The sequence below is a fragment of the Hevea brasiliensis genome, chromosome 6, assembly GCF_030052815.1.
Source record: "Hevea brasiliensis isolate MT/VB/25A 57/8 chromosome 6, ASM3005281v1, whole genome shotgun sequence".
Lineage (NCBI taxonomy): Eukaryota > Viridiplantae > Streptophyta > Magnoliopsida > Malpighiales > Euphorbiaceae > Hevea > Hevea brasiliensis.
Window position 1 is genome coordinate 92311503 of NC_079498.1, and position 15928 is coordinate 92327430.

Below are 15928 nucleotides of genomic sequence, written 5' to 3' on the forward strand. Positions count from 1 at the left end.
GTTGGAAATTCATGTTAAAGTCAAGATATTCCAGCTGCTCTATAAGTCGAATCATCTTATGGACATGATCCCCAATATTATGTCCCTCAGACATACTCATTCGAAATAGCTGCTTAGATATCTTATACCTAGCATTCCTGCTATGCTCACCATACAACTCTTGCAGGTGAAGGAGGATCTCACTTGCACTTTGCATATTTTCATGCTGCTTCTGTAACTCATTACTCATAGAAGCAAGCATGTAATATTTGGCTCTCATATCATGCTCCTTCCACTTGTCCAAAGTGTCATGTTCCTCTTGAGTGGCCTCTGGAGGTAAAGGACCATGAACCTTTGAGTCTAGAACATATCCAATACGTTCTAAGTTCAGGACAAGTTTTAAATTTCTTAGCCAATTAAAATGATTAGGTTCCGTCAACCTATTGTGATCAAGTATGCTCGCAAAGATATTGGATGATGGTGGTTGTTGTGTGCTCATTATTATCAGAAAATTAACTGTAGAAAATAACTAGATTAATTAGTAAATGTATCAAGTAATTAACCAAAATGATTATGGTCTTTTAATCAAATTGGTCCTCCCACTAACTTGGCAAATCCTACACTTCCAAAGTAGGAAACGGAAATCCTAGTTGGATGGATTTCTAGTGGGTGATTAAATTCTTATATTCTTATTGATTATCCTCATGCACATCCATTATTGGAATTACAATAAACTATAAGTGAGCAACTCCTTGCCCATCACATTCCATGTGAGGTTCAATCATTTATCTAGCCCCTAATGCTCAAAATCTCAGGCACATCCATTATTGATTTATCTTGCATTAGTTAAGTTGATCCCATTGAGCCAATAAACATGCAAATAAATTTAATGTCCTCAGGCACATCCATTATTGGCCATCAACTATTTACATATTTATAACATCTCACGCTTAACAATTATCTTTAAGAAAATCTCATAAATTAAATGCATCACATGCAAGTATTTAAAATTTCTTAAAATAATTCCCTCAATAGAGGGCCCATGATATAATTACTTTAATTATACCATTTCTAACTTAATCATTTGTTTGGAAGATTCAGTGGTCGGCTTAATTATTATTATGGTCTCACTTTGCACATTATCCATTTGGCATGCATATATCATATACTTGTATATATTCCCATACATCTCATGCATATGTGGATAAACAAATAATATGGTATGATCATGGACTTTCTAAGGGATTCAATTCTGAGCCACCAAGAATTGAATCAGGGCATTCCTAGGTGCATTTCATTCATTTATTTTACTAGAGTTGCTGAAGGAGTACATAATCAACACTTGACCTTGATTTCTTTCCACTGGTCCCACCAATGCTCTTAACCTCCTTGATATTCTTGCAATCCAATTACATTGTAATCCTTGGCATACTAAGGTGAATTTATAAGAACATGGACTTTAAAGTCCTCAAAAAAATGAAATTACAACCCAAATTATTACAACACTTATAATACATGCCACCAAAAATAAAATTAATTACTTTACAACCCAAAGAAAAATAAAAAAAATAAATCCAATCACATTGGTCTTTTATTGTCCATGATCATCCATCGTGTATATTACCATTTAACAATTAAATAAAACATACATACTAAAATTAAATTGAATATCTCATATTCAACTAAAAAATTCAGATTTGAATCTCATTCAAACAAATTTAAAAATTCAAATTTGAATCTCATTCAAACAAATTTAAAAATTCAGATTTGAATCTCATTCAAATAAATTTAAAAATTCAGATTTGAATCTCATTCAAACAATTGAATCAAAATTTAATTGTGTGATTAAAATTCTTAATTAAACAATTTAATGAAGCATGGGCCTAATTATGGGCCTTAAAAACCAAGCCCATACATCAAACCCAAAACCATGCGCATGGTTGGTGTACAAAACCATGCGACACAACCATGCAAGCCGCTACACATGAGGACCTCAACATGCATGCCGCCACCATTGGTTAATCCAAATAGCTTTAGATCAATTCAATCACACAATTAAATCTCAATAATCAATCTAAATGGCAAATATAGTGGCTCTGATACCAATTGTAGGAGCAGAAGCATGGTGATTAGTTCATTAGAGCAATGAATTTCAAAATTTTCTTCTAGGATTACATGCATCATGCGACATCTCTTATGTGCCTAATTAATTTCAATGCTCAATTGCATATTAAAACACTTTTAATATGTATTAGGATCTTTATTTGCCATTTAAGATTGTGAATTAATAAATTAATTCAATTAAACCCTAGTTTAAAAGAGAAGTTTGGGCACTAACCTCTTTGATGCACTATGGATGCAATTGGCACCTTTAGGAAGCACCTAGGACCCCAAGTATTGTCTCTCTAGCTTGTCCACACCAAGATCACCAATGGGCAGCCCCCAAATCAGCTTCTCAAGCCTTGCCAACCAATTATAATTTGGGTTTTTGCCTTTAGAGAGGTTGTATGTGTGTATAGGACACTAGAAATAATTTCTAGCAATTTTAATTCAAAGGATTTTGGGCTATTCTCTTTGAATTGATGAGAAAACAAGAAGAGGAGAGGGAGAGAAAAGGTGCCGCCACCTTAGAGAGGCTAGAGAGAAATTATATTGTTTCTTCTTTTCTTTCTCCTTTTATAATTAGGTCAAGTAATCACTTAAACCCTTTGCCACATGTCATCACCACATTGCATCTTATTTTTAATTGACCTAATCACATTAAGCCAAGTGTCAAAGCTAGACATAATCTTGACTTTGATCACCTTGCATGATAGGAAGACAAATGGCAAACTTATATGATGCCATGTGTCACCATCTCATGATGCCACATGTCACCATGTGAAATGACCAAATTACCCTTATATTGTAATTTTGAGTTCTCAACCCAAAATTATTATTTCTCCTTTTCAAATCAATTTATATCAAATATAAATTAATTAATAAATCTCTATTAATTAATTTCTCACAATTAAATTTATATTTAAACACTTTAAATATAAATTTAACTTATACTATACATCCAATAACCTAGATTTGGTTTCAAGTCATGCTAGGGACTTTGCAATCTTATTGCAAACCAAACCTATTTAATTAATTAATTAAACTCTTTAATTAATCAATTAAATCACATTTTACTTGGTGATTATCTTGTATATGTGTGTGACTTACTAGGCTCATCACTAATTGGCAATGAGATATAATATTAACTCTTAATATCATCAGAACTCTTTCTTACCATAAATGATTTCTCTAAAGCATTTTAGGCATCTCATAGATCATGGTTGACACCTAGCATAGCGTGTCATAGCCACCCAATTAGTAATAAGGAATACCTTAAATGAACCTTTAATCATATATTACCATGCACTAGAATCTCTCTGTTACAAAAATCTCAATTCGAGCTGGAGTCATGGTTTATGTCAAACCCCATTTGCTATGAATATTATGTTCTCTTTTAATTTCAGTTCTTGATTAATTAGATTTTCTTGTTAGAAACTCTTTTCTGACTAAATCTGTTTGTCCTAGCCAGGAACTTGAAACATCAAGAATAATTAAATGAACATAGGATTTTATCCCTATTTAGTTAGGGTAACAGATTTCATCTTGATCAACCCTTATCTCCATATATAACTAGTAGGAGCCAACACATGCCTATATACCCATACACAGTACAAGTATGAAAGCTGTATCAAACTCAAACCATCTATATACAAGATAAATGTGTTATCTCAGGTCTAAAGATTATATGCACTGATATGATATATGACAATGCATTGACAAGAGTAAACTCCATGTGCTTATCATATGCGTCACTGGTTCGGCCTACTTATCATGTATAAGTGCCTATCATGTTTGTTATGTGGCATGAGACTCACCACTCCATCTTATTTATATCTCATATAAATACCTTGGGAACAAACATGATTATAATCTTTCTAGATAAGTCATGTCCTGTGTGAAGTATCCTCGATTGTGAACCAATTTATAATACTTTGTGCTAGAAATACTGTCACTCATATTCTTAACAACTTAAGAATAGAATTTCTAACAAAATATCAATGGACATTTTCTATTACACATAAATATATTATGCAAACGAAAAAGTGAATTTGCCTTTTATTAATAAAATATGTACGAGATACATACAAAATGATATGCTCTAGGGCATACTACTAACAATATATATATATATATATATATATATATATAGAGGAGTTGATCCCCTATATAGCTCTCTTAATCCAATACCTGCTAGCGAAGTCAACTCAAGCCAAACTTTCACTTAATAATCCAAGTGAACAAGATCAACTCAAAACCGTACTCAACCTGACTTATCCATATAAAAGGATCGGGTCCCATTGAGTCGAGCTCCAGCTGTGGCTACTCGTCCTACCCGTATCCATATCCATACTATACTCAGGTCAACAGACACACACAGCTCCAAATTATCCTCAGGGCTGCAATCACAACAAATAACAACAATTAAATATGCAGCAACCAAAAACGCTCCTAATATATTAACTATTTATATGTATAATTAATTATTTATATAATGCATGAGCATGCAAAATATATAATTAATATTGAAATTACAAAAATAATCAATATCCAACTCATAGATCGTCGATTGGATCAGAAATGGTCCGATCGAAGGAGAAGATGGCAGATCGATTACCTAAACATACACATTGACCTGTATTAGAAGATTGACATAATTAAATAATTAATTCATACTATAGAATTAAAAGAAATCCTAAGGTCTTGTCGAAATTTTGGCAGTCTCCCCTATAATTGGACCAAACCCCCTTGTAAGAAAAACAAACCAACAACAACACATAGGGCCTCAGGCCCACATCAACAATTAGAATGCCCATCTGGAGCCTACAAGAATCCTAATTTAGGCTCAATCCTTCAAACTCCACTCGAGTCCCTAACTCCTCTATAGTCCAAATAATTATTTTAGCATTTTAAAAATTATAAAAATATTCCTAGAGGTCCTGCACATCATCCTTATATTAATTAAAATTATTTTACTTAATTTTACCAAGTCAGGAATATTTTATAGATTTATCAACTAGCTTAGTCAAGGTACAAATTTACACAACTTAAGTTTGGGACTATCTTTGCAAATTCTGCTACTTAGAACATGTTCAAAACATCTGAAAATGCTGGGATCAACTGTAATATTGACTATGTTCCAGAACGGGTCACCAGGCAGCCGGATCAGGCTGAAAACTCGATCCTGGGCGCCAGTGAGCTAACATCTATCCGATTGCACCTAAACGAAATTCATAAATCATTAATAATTATCATACAATTATATTTAATTTACAGGCATTGAAAAAGGTTAAAAATCTCCCCAAGCAATCTGGACTATCCAATGATCGCCTTTTTCAAATGGTATCCGATCGAAGCGGGCTCAATTCCATCTGGAAGGTTTCGTCACTCTGAGTTCATTGGTGGTCTTGGATCATTGATCCAATGGTTGGATAGTCCTAGATCTGATCAAAAAGTTTAAAAAACCTAAAATTTCTCTCCTCCATAACTTTTTCCTCCGACCACCATTTGCTACAAAATTGGTATCAAAAGAAAGTTCTTGCAATTAGCTTTCTAATGCCACCAAGAATGCCTTGATTGGACGTCGGATAAATCTGAAATCACGCCTGGAAGTCACTGCCCATGCACACACGTTGAAAGCCAAAATCTCCCCATGTGCGCTACTACTGGCACTGCTCCGGCCAACAAGCTGCTCGCTGGCATCGCCCAGGGTGGTGGCATACCTCTCTAGCTGTCGATGGTGGGTGGTGGCTCACTGGTAGCTGAAAAAGGGGGTGGGGGAAAGAGAGTGACAAGAGGGAAAGGGAAGAAGATAGGGGGGGAGAGAGAAAAAGTGTAACTGTTTTTTTTTTTTTTTAATCTGGGAATGAATCTAGACAAGCATGTGTCTAGATTCATTCCTTGAAAGTTTTAATTCTTTTTCAATCCTTGATCTTTTTTTAAATTTTTCAAATAAGTCCCAAATTCCTTTTAATTGAGTCCCAAAATATAAATATATGTATAATTAAAATAATAAAGAAAATATAATAAATAATATTGATAATAATCAAATTACTAACAATTAAATAAAATCTTAAAACCAAGGTTAACAATAATATAATACTATATTTTGTTAATTGATTTAACATTAATATTTAAACCTAATCATTTAAATTAAAATTAGACTATTAAATAATTTATAAAATATGTTTAGAAAGAACATTAAATATATATAAATTGAAAGTTTTACAAAAATTATAAATTAGTTAGATAATATTAAAATAATATTTAAACACTATATAAAAACATAAAATTTATATTTTAAAAATTCACATTATTGCAATCTTTCCCCCTTAAGAAAAATTCATTCCTGAATTTTAAACAAACAAGGAATATTGAAAAGAAGGTGATTGAAACAAGCCCGAGCGTTCGTTCCTCGACCTTTGCGTAGATGATTGAAAACACTTTACTTGTATCTGCCCCTACTGGAGCACGTTAGATACCATCCTCTGCCTAAAACTAAGCTATCACATCTGACTACTTATTGATCTTTTCCTGACATCAAAGGTACCCACTATGCTTCTACTGCACTCTGATATAGTATCTTGCAACACTAGCCTTTGTTCTCTTCTATTATCAATCTCTGCAATGTAAAGATGTGACCCATGCTGCTTGTTTTGCAAAGCCTCGTGAAGTGCCCTTCTGAAATAACTACCTATACATACCTTACTCGAGATCATTTAAATCATAAATATTAAGGTAGAATTGTAAATAATATTGATAATTAAAAAAGAAATAAAAAAATTAAATAATTATTATTATTATTATTATAAAAGAGTATAAAAGAGAGTTATTAATGAAATGTGACACGTGACAAACTTTTTAAAGAAAGCACCACGTGGCATTTCCGTTAATTTAAATGTAAATAAATAATAAAAAATTATTTAAAAATTAATTTATAATTAAATATTATTTAATTGAAAAACAGTAATAAAAGCATTCAAATTCAAATTTTATAACAGTAAAATAGTTTCTATTTAACTTACTATTTCAATTAAATCATCATAAGTTGACCATCATTATTATAATAATAAATATTAATTAATCATAGAAAAGTGAAATAAAAAGAATATTAAATACTACTATTTACTTGATCTATCTTGTGTATCTTGGAATTCTGCAGAAGATGTGGAAGTGGAATTTGCAATGAAATATAGATACAACTCTTACAGGGGTGATATTATCAACTTGATGGCAGGAATAGATTTATCATGCAATGATTTAAGTGGCAGAATTCCTCCAGAAATTGGAGACTTGCATGCAATTCGATCATTGAATTTGTCTAACATTCATTTAACAGGATCTATACCAGTCAGGATCTTGGCAACAACAATTTGAAGGGTGAAATTCCTAATGAACTAGTTGTGCTGAATTTTTTGGAAACTTTCAATGTTTCATACAACAATTTGTCAGGTAGTCCTTGATAAAGGGCAATTTGGGACTTTCGATGAAAATATTTGCAAAGGAAACTCCGGTCTTTGCGGACCACTCATTCATAGGAGCTGCAAAACTGATGAAACCCCACCACCATCACCATCTATTGATGTAGAAGGGGAAGAAGAAGGTGGTATTGATATGGTGTGGTTCTATTGGAGTTTCTATGCATCGTATGTCACATTTCTATTGGTGTTGGTAGCAATCCTCTACATTAACAAGCAATCCTCTGCATCAACAAGCATTGGTGCATGTTATGGTTTTACTTGGTTGACATTTGTATTAATTCAATTTCGGTTTTGCTCTTTGAAACTGATTTCAACTAATAATCTGTCTAGTGTCTATACAAAAATATAGACTTTTGCTAGTGCTTGAAGAACATGAGAGCTCCATTGGTGCGAATTTTTTATTGGTCAGTGTCAGGCATTGTAATAATTGAAATTTGGATTTCATTTCCATTGCCAAAAGCATAATGTAAGATGCATCAACATTATTTTAACGTGCTCTGTAAATTTACTTTTATATTTTTATTATATTAATTCAGCTGTTTTTTTATTAATTGTTATTATCTTCATATAACATTTCTCTCATTTTTAAAATATTTAATACTATATCTAACGGCAGAAAACATGTAAAATATTGGAATGTGAATAACCACATTCTAAAATTATAACTTTTTCTTCTTATCATTATTATTAAACTACTCCAGCTTTTTTATATTTTAATTAATTTTTTTGTCTTCCTTTTGATGGACTCTTTTCTTCCAGGTTTAATCAGTCTGATCATAATTATAATTGGCCACAATTTAATTCAGATTTAATCATAATTTAACCAAATTTAAGTTAAATTGACGGAGTTAATTTTTCATGATTTAAATTATTCACAATTTTAATTTAATTTCGATTTATCTATTTCAAGCTTCAAAAATAGAAGAAACGAAACCACTCCCAAGATGATTTTAACATGATTTGAATCTATAAATCATTAATCGGTTAATTAAACCATCGCTTTTAATTATTTTTATATTTAATTTATACTTAAATAATTTAAATTTGTTATAAATAAATTTATGGTAGATGTCCATTAGCATTCTTAATTCTTCATTTTTTCTCCATAAGTTCAATATATTCCATAAAGTAATGCATTAATTATGAACCACCTATCTTCTTACATATGCCTATAAATAGAGTCAATGCATGTGATATTTGATACACTTAAAAGTCAATAAAAAGTCTATTTTCTCTCATTCGTCCCTCTTCTATAATTATCCTAGTTTTGCCTTATTTTACAACAAAATTTAAATTAAATTAAATTAAACTCAATTAAAGAATTAGTGCGTTTAGAAAGTATAAAAATAAAAGAATTCAATTCAATTCTATTCTATTTAATTAATTCTCATGTGTTGAAAAGTTGAAAAGTTTAATTAAAAAAAAGCATTTTGAAAAAATAAATTCATACCAAAAGTAGCATATCTTTTTAGTAATTCAATTTATTTAATGAAATTTTCTATTAAATATCCAAAATACATCTACTTAAGTTATGTAATTTATTTTTTTTATAAATAAGGGTAAAATAAGAAAATAAATATATTCATTTCATTTATCAATTGTTTCAAACAATATAATTAAAATGAATTTTATCATTTTAAATTGTATTATAAACCCATAAATTTTCTTACAAATCAATTAAATTAAATTGTTTTGAATTCTATCATAATAATCATTAAAAATGAATTTGACTTGAGTTGAGTCTATATACTGGTTAATTGAGCTAGTTAATTAAGGATAATTAATTGAACCATCGGTTTTTACATATTAAGAACCGAATGTGCTTAAGCTATCAATTATTCCTGTGCAATATATATATATATATATATATATATATATATATATATAAACTCTTTAGCCAAAAATGGACCTCAAAAGTGAGAAATTTAGCAAGTCCTTTGTTTTAGGAATGGAAAAGCTCTCGCTTAAGTTTTCATTATGCGTTCCAGTTGGGAGTTAAATCAAGTAACCCTGTGAAGAATTACGGCTAAACAAATAGGTGTTGAACGTGGTCAACATTTACAACTACAAGTGGACAGTAAATGATGAAATCAGCTTGAGCCAGCAAATTGCTAGCTAAAATGAGTCGGCTAGCTTTGGTTTTTCTTCTCTTTCACTGCCACTATTATACTATAAATGGGAACCAAGTATCATGACTTGCAATATACAAAGGTGTGATAGAAATTTTTGAGAGAAAATTGTGAGGAAAATTGTAAGTTAACTTCAACGAGTTAACAAGTGAAAAAGCTCTTACGAGTTGAGTGTGTGAGGAGTATTTGTACTATTTTTCAATTAACAAAATTATTTGAGTATTTGTATGTGGATTAAATTAAATCCATTTTATCTAAGCAATTATTCTATTTTTGCCAATATGTGGTATCAAATCCAGTCACAATAAGATGGCTTCGAGTTCAAACATAGGAGTAAATTAAGTTTAGTGGAAAAAATAATTTTGCAATGTGGAAGTATTTGATGTAATTATTTTTGAAAAGTAATGGCTATGGAGAAAGGTTTCATTGAAAAAAAAAATCGTCAAATGAAGAAATACAACAACTGGTTCATGATTGTTCTCTCAATGAAAAAGCTTTATTTTTGATCTATCAGCCCATTGAATTGATAATTCTTGAAAAAATATTTCATGCCAAAACAGCAAACGAGGCATGGAGTATTCTATTAAAACATATAAAGGTGTAGATCCATTTAAACGAACCAGACTACAAGGTTTGAAAAGATAGTACGAGCTAATGGGGCAAGGCAAAGATGAAAACATTCATGATTATTTTTCATGAGTACAAAGGCTAGTCAACGAGATAAAAGATAATTGTGCCAAAATGAAAGAGAAAAAAGTGGTGGAAAAATTTTTGTGGATGTTAATGAGTCGATTTGATTATGTCGCAACTGCTATTGAAGAATCCAAAGATCTTGAGATTATGAATCTGAGTGATCTACAAGCTTCATTAGAGGCACTTGAGACATGGATGAATAAAAGGTCACAAAACACAATGGAACAAGCATTAAAGGCCCAAGTGAATTAAAGGAGTGAAAATGAGACTGCTTCAAACAAAATGGAGCTTAATCAAAGGGAAAGAAGGCAGAAATTTCAGAACTACTGGTAGACAAGGAGCAAGAGGTGATGAATCTTCTCAGGGAAAATCTAATATTCAAGGTTATAAATGTAAGAAGTTTGGTCACTATCAATCTGAATACCAGTCGCATATCTAGTGCCATGACTACAAAAAAAAAAAGGCCATTATAGCAAAGATTGTCATGCTTAAAGATCAAAAAAATAAAGAATATCATGCCAGAGTTGCTCAAAATGATGATCCAGAAACCTTATTGCTAGCTAGTCATAAAACTAGTAATAGTAATGATAGCCAGTGGTTGCTAGATTCAGGTTGTTGTAATCACCTAAGTGGCAATAAAGAAGTTTTTTCTGAGATAGACGAATCCTTTTGCTCTTCGGTAAAGCTTAGTGATAACTACAGAATTCTAGTCTGAGGTCTATGCTCCAAGTATCTGTCAAAATCTGTTGAGTGTGAGACAACTAGCAAAAAAGGGCTACGACTTATGTTTCAATAAGCACGAGTGCATTGTAAGTGATATAAAGAAAGGTGTGATATTGAAGACAAAGATATTAACCAACCATCTATTTTTGACACACATCAATTATGGTAATTCTTCTTATTGTAATTCCATAATTATTTATGATAATTGGCTATGGTAATATGCATCTTGGACACTTGAATTTTGGACGCATCAAATTCCTTGCAAATAAGGAGTGGGTTTTAGGCTCGCCAACTATTCAAGTTCCAAACTAGATTTGTCAAACTTATGTTGTGGTGAAAAAGCATAGAGATCCATTTTCTACAAGGTAGGCATGGAGAGCCAAAAGACCACTTGAGGTCATGCATTCAAACTTATGCTATGTGGAGGTACCATCTATGGAGGTAACAAATACTTCATTACTTTCATTAATGATTTCAGTAGAAAGGCATGGGTTTATCTCTTAAAGCAAAAGTTTGATGCATGTGAAGTACCTAAGAATTTTATGGCATATGTTGAAAAACAAAGTGATCATTCTGTCAAAACTTTGAAAACTGATAGAGGCACTGAATGTATTATTTGTGATTATTACTTGAGAAAGCTTGGAATTAAGCATCAGTTGATGGCTAGGTATACTCCTCAACAAAATGGAGAGGTAAAAAGGAAAAAAAGAACTAACATGGATTTTGTGAGAAGCATGTTGCACAATAAGAAGTACCTTAAAATTTTCTAGGCAAAGGCTGTGGCATATGCTGTTTACTTCCTGAATAGGTGCCTGCTAAAAGTTTTCATGATAAAACTCTACAAGAAGCATGGAGTGGATGAAAGCCTAATCTCAGTCATTTAAGGGTATTTGGTCGCATTGCCTACTCACATGTACCTCATGAGTTAAGAAAGAAGCTGGATGACAAGGTAGAAATATGCATCTTCATTGGTTACTATTTAGAAATAAAAGGGTACAAGCTATACAACCCAAAGACTCAGAAGGTGATTATCAGTCGAAAAGTCACTTTTGATCAAGATGGAGTATGGGATTGGTCAGAAAAAGAAAAGAGATCAGTATCAATACCAGTGTTCATAAATAAAGAAGTGGAAATAATTGATCAGAGTCGTGAGCAGTCTTCTCCTCCAGTTCTTATACCTAGACTCTCACAACTTAAACTTCATCTATTTGCTCTTTTTTATGATTATGAAGTTGGTGATAATAAAGATCCTGATAATGATGATGAGAAAAATGTTGCTAATTATGTTTTCTTTGCAGATTATGATCCAATGTTTAAGGAAGCAGCTAAAGATGATCGTTGGATCAAAGTAATGAATGAAGAGATTCATGCCATTTAAAAAACAGTACATGGGAGTTAACTACTTTGCCCAAAGGAAAGAAGCCAATTGGAGTCAAATGTGCATGCAGGATGAAGTACAAGTCTAATGGAGAGGTGGAAGGCTTTATGGCAAGATTGGTGGCAAAAGGATACAATCAAAAGCCAGGTATTGATTACTTTGAAGTATTTGCTTTTGTTACAAGGTTAGGTACTATATGTATGATCATTTCCCTTGCTACTCAAAACCATTGGAAAATATACCAAATGGATGTCAAGTCAATATTCCTAAATGGTGTACTAGATGAAGAAGTTTACACTGAACTGCTACCAAGCTATGAAAAGAAGGGCAAAGAAGATAAAGTTTATCACTTGAGAAAAGCTTTATATAGTCTGAAACAAGCACCAAAGGCATGGTATGTATTGACTCCTATTTTCTTGATCATGGTTTTCATAAGTGCCCTGTAACGGCCCGATCCTTCTCCAGTTAGTATTGTCCGCTTTGGCCCATGGGCCTCACGGATTTGTCCCTTGGGAGGTTTCATTCCCAAAACGCTACCGACTGTGAGGAAGGCTCCACATATATGGCCCAAATCTTTTCTTCCCATTTCCGATGTGGGACACGAAGTTTCCACCCGGTCGTAGCGTGGGTTGAACAAGCACGTCCCAACCCCATCCCTGGGTCGTGACAAGCCCACCAACTTTCGCTTGGTGCGTCCTCGCACCACACACCGTACTAGAGGGAGACCAGCTCTGATACCAAATGTAATGGCCCAGTCCACTAGTGATATTGTCCGCTCTAGGCCGTAGCCCTCACGGTTTTAAAACGCGTCAATAGGGGTTAGGAACTATCAACTTATGAACCCAGCATCTCTCCCGTGTTTTGTCGATGTGGGATTTGCCTAGGGTGTTACATGCCCTATGAGCATACTTTATATGTCAAGACCAACAAAGATAGAGATAATGCCATTGTTCATTTGTATGTGGATGACTTAATCTTTATTAGCAATAATTCAAACCTACTAATAGAATTCAGAGAGGCTATGATTGTTTAGTTAGAGATGGCAAATATGGGCTTAATGTCTTACTTTCTTGGTATTGAGGTGAAGCAAACAAATGAAGGCATATCTATCTCACAAAGAAAATATGCAAAAGATGTTTTGAAGATATTCAAGATGGAAGCATGAAAGCCAATTCTAACTCCAGTTGAAGAAAGATTAAAGCTTATAAAAGATGGTAGCTATGATTTAGTTGATGCAACAAATTTTAAAAGACTTGTTGGATGCATGTGGTGCCTAACAGTAACCAAACCTGACATTCTGTATAGAATTGGAATTATAAGCAGATTTATGGATTGACTATGGCAATCCCATTGACAAGTTGCAAAAGTGAATTTTGAGATACATTTGATGATGGGATATTTTCTCAAGTACTAACAGTATAAAACTTGTTAGATATACAGACAGTGATTAGGCTAGAGATAATGAGAAATGGAAAAGCACTTCAGGATATGTGTTTCATCTTAGTTCAAGAGCATTTTCTTGGTTTTCAAAGAAACAACAACTAGTGGCTCTTTCAATGGTAGGAGCAGAATATATAGTAGCTGCAAGTTGTGCTAATTAAGTAGTTTGGTTACAGAGAATGCTAAGTGAATTATAACATCAGTAAAATGGTCCAACGACAATCTTTTGAGATAACAAGTCAACAACTGCATTAACAAAGAATCTTGTATTTCACGGATGCAATAAGCATATCAACATCAAGCATTACTACATTCGAGACTTGGTAAAAGATAAAGAGGTCATGGTTAAGTACTGTATATTAGAATACCAAGTTATAGACATTTTCACGAAGCCATTTAAGCTAATCTATTTTTCAAGTTAAAGGAAATGCTTGGCATAAAAACTTGATTTAAGGGAGGCAATGCGGGGAGTTAAATCAAGTAGCCCATCTCCTTTTAATTTTTTTTCCTTGTGAAGAATTACAGCTAAACAAGTAGGTGTTGAACTTGGTCAACATTTACAATCAACAGTAAATGATGAAGCAAGATTGAGCTAGCAAATTGCTAGCTAATTAAGTTGATTAGCTTTGGTTTTTCTTCTCTTTCATCGTTATTATTATACTATAAATAGGAACCAAGTATTAGGACTTACAATATATAGAGGTGTGATAGAAATTCTTGAGAGAAAATTATAAGGAAAATTATAAGTTAACTCCAACGAGTTAACAAGTGAAAAAGCTCTTACAAACTGAGTGTGTTAGGAGTGTTTGTACTATTTTTCAATTAATAAAATTATTTGAGTGTTTGTAGACAATTATTCTCTTTTAATTGCCAATAGTTCTTAGAGTTATAGTTGAAATGAATGGTTACAGAGGTTGCTTGAAAAAAGAGAGGATAAGTTTGCTGGAGTTGAAGTTTTTTATAAAATCAAACTGGAATCTCTCAAACAATCTTAATTCTTGAGTTGATAATGGAATGAGCAACTGTTATAGTTAGATCAAGTTATGTGCAATCCCACCTCCAACCATGTGATTGAGCTTTCCCTTAATCAAGTAGAAGATACAAATCTTAGAAAATTTAGTGCTCCAAATCTATGATTATGAGTAAATTCTCATCCTTTAAATCTTTAGACCTACCCAATAATTTTATGGCAGGTCAACTATCTTAGCAAGGTATGTGCATTTGCAAACTTGTTTTTCTTTTTCTTTAATGCTTTGTTACTAAGAAAATAGAGCTTAATAAAATTTCAATGAGCTTAATTTAGAACAGATCTTGCTGAACTCAATAACTTGAAGGTCATTATTCTGTAATTCAATGAATTGAATGGAACATTGCTAACTCATTATAATAAATTCTTCCATCAATTTTCTATTCTTATCCACAAGTATTTGATTTCCAAAATTTTATTAGTATTCTTTTCTTGGTAGATTTGGGCAATTTCAATAGTTTGGAAGTTTTGGACTTGAACATTAACTATTTCACTAGGAGCATTCTACCAAACATAGGGCATCTATCATCTCTTAGAGATTTATCTGTCTCTAAAAATCAACTTAATGGCTCTTTACCAACTCATGTTACAATAGTTAATTGTGTTTTTCATGATGACCAAATTAGTTTGGGTGAAAGATAATGATCAGTCAGGCTACTTATGATACAAGTCCTCAATCTTTTTCAAGTTTATGTCAACTACAAAAACTTGAAGAGATGGATCTTATTTAGAATTTCTTCCAAGGGACTCTTCCTCCATGCTTGAGCAACTTGTCATCTCTTAGACTATTAGATTTTTCAGCAAACCATTTCTCAGTAGAGATATCTTCATCTTTGGTATCTGGGATGACATCACTCAAGTACATTAATCTGAGTCATAATCTTTTCAAAGGTTTATTCTTCTTGAGCTCATTTTCTAATCATTCCAGACTCAAAATGGTTCAAATTGTAAATGAGAATGATAACTATGAGGTGGATGC